The sequence below is a fragment of the Mytilus galloprovincialis genome, chromosome 9 (assembly GCF_965363235.1).
Source record: "Mytilus galloprovincialis chromosome 9, xbMytGall1.hap1.1, whole genome shotgun sequence".
NCBI lineage: Eukaryota > Metazoa > Mollusca > Bivalvia > Mytilida > Mytilidae > Mytilus > Mytilus galloprovincialis.
In genome coordinates, this window is record NC_134846.1 from 20,321,590 (window position 1) to 20,329,712 (window position 8,123).

An 8,123-nucleotide genomic window follows, 5' to 3' on the forward strand; every position below is an offset into this window, starting at 1 on the left:
AAATTTTAGGTTGTCTTTTAATTATGTTATTATCTGGTTCGTTTACTGGGAGATCAAATATCATGTTCTCGATGTAATTCCAGTAAGATCTTCTCATATCTGTTTGAATTGATTTTTTTAGATGCTTGTACTTTTTCTTCAGTTGTTCATTTTTCTGTTCTTTTTATGAAGTTCTTTAGCTTTGTTGATGTCAATTTTAAGTTTGTTATAAACCCATGGTTATTTTTTCTTGTTGGTAACGATTTTGTGTGGGAGCTTCTGTGACTGTATTCCATAGAGTATTTGAGGTTGATTCTTTAAATTGCTCTCTAATTTTGCATAAAAGTGTTCCTAAATCTGTTTTTATTTTACTCCAGTCAGCTTTGATGTATTGTAGTACTTTAATTGGTTGTTATTGTTTCTTTTTATACTACCTATCGCACCCAAGTAAAGAAACAAGAAAAATGTTAACCAAATTTAGAATAAGCGATCATTGCCTCTTAATAGAAACTGGACGATATACCAAAATACCACGAAATATAAGAAAATGTTAAATATGTAATGTCTTGGACGATGAATTCCATTTTTTCTTTAACTGTAAAATAAATAAAAATAAAAGAGAAATCTTTCTAAAATATTATATACAAAAATATGTAAATTTTAATACACTTAATTTTACTGATAAACTCGTGATTATACTAAATCCATCAACACCAAATGATGTAAAAGCAGTTGTTTCTTTTATTAAAGAGTCATTAGAACTGAGGAAAGGAGAACAATGACTGTTTTTATCATATCTCTTATAATATTGTCGAGTTTTCAATATGTTTGATCATGTTTTGTTTTGTCAATGTATTTGCCATAACCAAAATTGGTTTTGCAAATAAAGAGCTTTAAAGATACATTGCATCCAGAACAGACAATATCGTGGTCCGCATTCCCAATAGGGGGCATGGTTTCGGTCTTGTTAACTATGCTTGATGTATTCGTGAGTAGGAGGTCAATTATTTGGTCACCTCTAGTAGGCTTATTTACAATTTGCTCTAAAGAGTGGTCATTTATGATGTCTAAGAAATGTGTGTGCAGTTTAATTTCTGGTTTGCCTGGAATAATGTATGGTACTTCCCAGTCAATGTGGTCGAGATTGAAGTCGCCACCTAGCATCACAGTGGTTTTTGTATTATTGTTGATGCGATTAAGTGAGATGTTTAGATTTTCAAGTGATATGCCATTATCTGAAGGTGGTCTATAGTAACAGTCTAATATACGTTTTCTTGGATTGTTTATTTCTGCCCATATGCTTTCAGAGTCTCTTTGTAATTCTCTGATTTCATTTGATAGTAATTGTGTTGATATGGCAATGAGGACGCCTCTTCTTAAACCTTTCAAAAGAAACATGGCTGTCAACTCATACCGTATATATTTATATTGAGATGTATTGATCTGAAATATTTTAGATTAGCATAGCTTGATATAACTACGGAAACCCTCTATCGACATACAATGAATAAAACATATCGGCCCCATATCATAAATAGGCGGATCAAAACTTGAGGGGGGAAAAATTATTGATTTTATAGGGAATCACTGAAGCATGATTGGAGCGCCCCCCTTTAGGTCAGTCAGCGGGACCGGTCCCCACCCCTTATGAAAAGTTCTAGATCCGCCACTGTAAATCTATTTTACGTACAAAATGAGATAGACACACCTTACTCACAAAGCAATTTCTAAAGAAGACAAAGATGAAAACGATTTTTGAACAATTTGTATATATGTAAAGATAAAAGATCATATTGGGAAAATTATGATAGTTCGCACAAAAGCGTCATGATTTCCGAGTGTCAGTAGAACTCCGATGTGGAGTGTGCATGAATATCACTTTGACTACTAAATTTAACCAAGGGATTATTACAATGAGGAGCCCGGTGGCGGTCTTAAAATGTTGTGCCCTATGCATATGATGTACTTCATGTAAACCATTTTTGTCAGTTTCCTATAAGTGAAATGTTTGCTGCTAGCAACCTATATATACAAGTCAACAAAAGAAACGATACAACAAAATGTATCTGGCATTTAACTTTATTCATTCTCATTAAAGCAATACCCAACTCATCATAATTTTGGCGTTCAAAGTGAGAATTTATAAATATGACATCTTAAAAGGTCCGAGGAAATTACTAAAAGCATTATAATATTAAGAACATAATTTTCGAAGCATTTAAAAACAAAGGCATATTCAAACTCGTTAGTCAAAAACATACTGACAATGCCATGGACGACCAAAAAAGAAAAAAGAAAAAAAAAAGAAAAGAAAAAGACAAAACGGCAACAGCACATGAAATACGAAGTACGAGGTAACTAAAGACTGAGCAACCCGAACATCATAAAAAAAACATTGAAAAGAGCGGCCCGAAAAGAGAAGATATTTTGATCGTGTATCAACACATTTACACAGAATGTAATTCTATTTCACCCATATAGAATAACCGTTACAATGCTTTTAATGCTGATCTTGAAGACATTCTAGAGCTAGAGCCCTTTTAATACAACACGACAATCTCTCAACTAAGTACATGTTTTATAGATAATTTATGCAACTAATATTCAAGATGTCAGAATGATTTAATTACTTGATTTTGAAAAACAAAACGCTTTTATGAAACATGCATACAAGACTACATATATAATAAAAAAGAAAGGAATTTTGGTATCCATCCACGTAAAAAATATATCAGTAAATGCACATCAAACAACACAATAGGATTAAGCAACAGCGCTATTATTGCGGTTCTTCATCGCAAAGAACGTTCCCCATTAGTTTACACAGTTATTGATATGAACGAGACATACATATAAATTTAGAATAGTTAATTTATACACTACAATACATAAGGTTAGAACTACACAGAAATGTATTTGTGGAATCATCTATTTTAAAAAGAAATGACGGGTAACTTAAATGAATGATAATAAGATGAATACTGCCTTGTCTAGTTTATGTCATAGTCAGTTCAATGTTGGTTTTTGTAACGTGGAAGTTACTATTTTTAGCAATTGCACTAAGTACTGAGTAGTATACATATTAAAGACTTTTATAAAATGCAATAATCGTGATATTTAATTAATTTTAAATACCAATTTAGAATTAAGTATTAGTATTTATTTAGATATTATTAAATGTATTGTGGTTTTTTATATACTAGAATAAGTGCCATGAGTAGATTACTATAGATTTAACAATTATAATTTGTGCTAATAATATATTATATATATGAGATTTTGAATTAGTCAGTTCTTCAGTACTTACATGATTTATAGCATAAACTTTCTTACACATGTTAATTTTCTGATAATTCCATATATAATTTTAGATATTTTATATGTATTAAGAAGAAGTGTTTAACTGTTAGTCAAAGTTGAATTTAAGTGGATTTGACTGTTCGATTTAGATTCATTTGAGTTATGATCAGTTATAAAGCGCCCCGTTTTTAAAGTATATACATATACATACATTTTTATAGTTCGGTCTTATGTTGTACTGTTACACCACTGTCCCAGGTTATTGGGAGGGTTTGGATCCCGTTAAATGCAGTGGTTGTCGTTTGTTGATGTGTTATATGTTTGGTTTTCGTTCATTGTTTGTACATAGATTGGGCCGTTAGTTTTCTCGTTTGATTTTTTTTTTACATTTGTCATTTCGGGGTCTTTTGTAGCTGACGATGCGGTATGTGCTTTAATTATTGTTGAAGACCGCAAGGTAACCTATAGTTGTTAATGTCTGTGTCGTTTAGTCTCTTGTGGAGAGTTGTCTCATTGGCAATTACACCACATCTTCTTTTTTATAATCATTGGCTTTCACACTTTTGGGTTTGGCCATGCATGATGAAAGTAAATACAGCTTAGGGGGTTCAGACCAACGAAATTTATAATGTTGTTCAAACTATTATTTTCATTTTCATATGCACTAAATACATGAAATTTGATTTTGCATGTCACATGTGACTGGCCGAAAGATATTTGTCTATCAGCTCATAGACATAATTTTTATACTACATGCTGAATTTGTAAATTTTATTTTAAAAAGTGGTATTCAGATTCTCATTTTCATAGAATTTATTTTTTTGAACTTAAATGGGTTTACATAAAAATCAAATCAAATAATTTTATTGGTTTATATTCCAAAACAGGAATGATACCTATATACCTTTATATAACAGGTATATAGGGGGAAAACAATCTGAGACGAGTGCCTGTGATATACAGAGACATATTAATGACAACTGTTACCTGTTGATTTTGTTGCAGACAACACTTTATTTCAGAGTTTAAACAAATCGGTTCGAGTGTCAATGTAATTTTTTGAAAACGAAAAGGACGTGTAGCGTACATACCTGTTATGGTGGTCTCTATGATGCAGGGGCGTAGCTTGGGTCTTATATATAGTGAGGCAATTCGCCGATCGAAGCGAGGCGAAATTTTTTTTAGGGGTGTTTGAGGGCCTGAAACGCGTTTTCCTGGATTTAAATGTATGATTTGTGATCACAACCTAATGCCATATCGCCATATCGCAACATATCTATATGAGGAAAGTTAGTCTTGATACAACACTGTCTTTTGGGATGACAAGTACTAAATATTAAATAAATAGTGTATTCGTCTCGAAAGTATACCTCTTATGCATTGTATGGGATTCTCTTTTCACATGTAAATAATATGACAGTGTACTATTTTTTGCAATTTTAATAAGTTAACACCTGTGTACAAGTACATGTAGTTATCAAATTATCATTAATGTTAGAAATGTAATGGTCCAAGGCGACGTTTTTTGGTTTCATCAAATTTTCTCATAATCTTCTCTCTACAAACGGCGATATCTCTATGTATGAAGAGACTAGCCAGTCCAGAAAGTCGGTCTTCGGTCATCGTAGATCTGCTCCAATGTTTTAATCGTCTCATCGCAGAGAAAGACCTCTCACAGGGCACGGATCCTACAGGCATTGTGAGCAGCACTCTAAATACTGCATGAACATTGGGATAATAATTGGGGTCTGCAAGTTGAATTGCCGTTTCCAAAGACTGATTACCGGTATCTTTATCTCTGTTTTGGAGTCCGGAACAGAACAGTTTCCACCGTTCAAGTTCTCTAACAAACCCTGGAGAGTCTGGCATATCCTCCTCATATCTGACTTGGATATCGGCAATTTCCTCCTCAGTTATGTTCTGAAGGCGACATGGCAGCAACTGAAACGCCAAGAAAGATGGGCGTGTTTGTTCAGGAAATCGTTCATTCAACTCATTCAAACAGTGATCGACAAACGGAAAGTATGCGTTCACTCTATAATAGCCGTGTACCGAATCGTCGGAAAATGCAGCATTAGCCCGATGACGCATTCGCCCAACTGTTCTTGGTTTACCGAGCTCGATGTCTATGCTCTCGGCGATCGCAGCTGCTTTCATCCATTATACATCTGTTGAACACTTCGTCCGACCTTTGAGCAGCAACTACCTTTTTACATGTCTGAGCATCTGTGAAGGCCTTGAACACATCACATTTTGCATTCTGCAATGCAAGACTTAAGGGCTTTGTATAACTTAAAATATGATGGGCAATTACTATTGCAACAACAAAAGTGCTCTTCTCCATCATATGTATAAATGCAGTGGCTTTTGTGCGAGCTTCGGTTGCCGTACTCTCCTTTCTTACATCTTCAAGAGATGCAAGAACTGCCTTGTATTTAGCCAAAATAACGGACAGTGTGTCAACTCTAGCAGACCATCTTGTTTCACACAATTTCGGAAGCAAACTCTTGGAAAAGGCATTTGCAATATTGATGTTACTCTCAACTTTCTCGTCATCGGTATCCCCTACTAAATAATCAACTTGTTTTGCATCGGGCAAGTGTCGATTAAGAATTGCTGTTCTCTTTGGACTGCCACCAAGGAACCACGTTAATTGATTAACATCATCAAATACGGTTCTTATCATATCAACACTTCTACATGATGACGAAATAACCAAATTTAACGCATGTGCTCTACAATGATGGTATTCTGCACGGGATTGTAGTTCTTTAATTCGGGCACTTACATCAGATTTTAACCCAGACATCACGCTTGCTCCGTCATATCCCTGACCCCCGTAAATTTCGCAAATCTAATTTACAATCCTCCATTATCTTAAGCAAGGCTGTTGATATGGATGCTGCATCTACCTTATCTAGAGGGACAAATCCAATGAAATCTTCATTCACAATACTTTTCACATCAACAAATCTATTGAGAATTATCTGTTGATTTTTCTTAATATTATCTTCGTAAGCCTTAGAAATACTACACTTGATGTTTTTTTCCCCTCCCTCAATGATTTGTAGAAAGTTCGACGATTTGAGCAAAGCGTCCTTGTGGCCACTAGATTCTTGATGTATCAAAAAAGTTCCTCTTTTAGCCCCGACAGCATTTTTCCAGTCTTTCATTCCAGACGAGGAAAATTTGTCTGAATAGCCACCAGAAGACTTACATTCACCAAACGCTATGCAGGGAGCACAGAAAGCAGAATCTGTAGAAGGAGAATACCTTAGCCAATTGAATTTATCTTCCCAGGCTACATTATATCTTCTACCGTGTGTAAGAGGAAATGAAAATTTTCCTTTTTCTGGTGTCCATTTTGAACCAAGAATTGTACTTTTAAGTGTATCATTTAAAGATTTTCCTATAAAAGACTGTGTTTGTGTTTGTGTTTTTGTATTTGGGTTTGTTTCAGAATCTTGAGAGTCGCTACATGAAGCTTCTTCATGGGTTTTGGATATAACTGCAAAAAAAAAAGTCAGATTGTAAAATAAGTTCATGCAAGTTAATCGTTGACAGTTTTTTTGTTGCTCATCATGAACGTCTGATACGACCGTCTTTCCGTAAGAAAATGAAATATTGCCTATCAAAGTGTTATAAAGGACGGACAGACAGACATACATGTTATATATTTTTAATATTGTACTGTTTGTATATTTGTCTCATGTTTGTGTGTCGGTTTAAAATAGCCCTACAGAGCTTATGTTATTTGTACATGTAGTTACCGACTTTAAAAACAAAAGTCTCCGACCGCGGACTTTCTCTTTTTTTTATTGGGAACACACATTAGTATGTCACAGGGGTGGATCCAGGTTTAAATACTAGGGGGGCGAAACAATGACAAGTATATGCTAAAAAAAGAGAAAAGTGCATGTTTAGGGGGCGTATGCCGGGTCCGACCCTCCCCCATTTTTTCTTCCATCTGAATCCGCGCCTGTGTCATACACAATTTAAAGATCTACGATCTATACACAATAAATCGGATATAATGCTGTCATGATACTAAAGAACTATTATATATTAACTTACCCGGATCCATATTATCCGTGGATTCTGCAGTGACTGTCTTTCTTTTTTTAATAAGATATTTGTCCATGATTTCCAATTTTGGATCGTCAACAACTTTTTACAAATTTATAATACCAATGACGGGTGACAATGTATGTTTCCGTAAAAAAGCTTCACAGAAAAAGACGATGATCTAGTATTTTCTTATTTGAAATAAAACTAAGTGTCAAGTACATGAAAATATTTCATATTTTTTTTTTTTTTGCCAAAAAAAACTAGTGAGGCAGTGCCTCAATGAGTTGATTGTATAACAGTATACATTTGACTGTATTTACAGAGGACAACAAAAACATGAAGGTTATAGATGCATCTTTCGTATCAGCACATTTTTGTTTACTTATAAAATAAGTGTGTTGCCTCTTTACTTTGCAATAATGAATGAATAAACAAGATGTGGTATGATTTCCGATGAGACAAATATCTACCAGTGGTTGATTAGTCTTATGTAATTTAAATGATAATTCAGATATTTATAGTTGATCTACATAGAGATAGAATTTTATACTAAAACCACCTCACCTATTTAGGCATCAGGATTTCAATGCGACTGTCATACAAGTGAGAGGTTTAACTAGGTATAAACCAGATTAAAACCACCAATTTTCTAGCTAAAAAATGCTTGTACCAAGTCAGGAAAATTACAGTTGTTATCCATTCGTTCGGTGTGTTTGAGCTTTTGATTTTTGCCATTTGATTACGGAGTTTCCGTTTTGAATTTTCCTCGGAGTTCG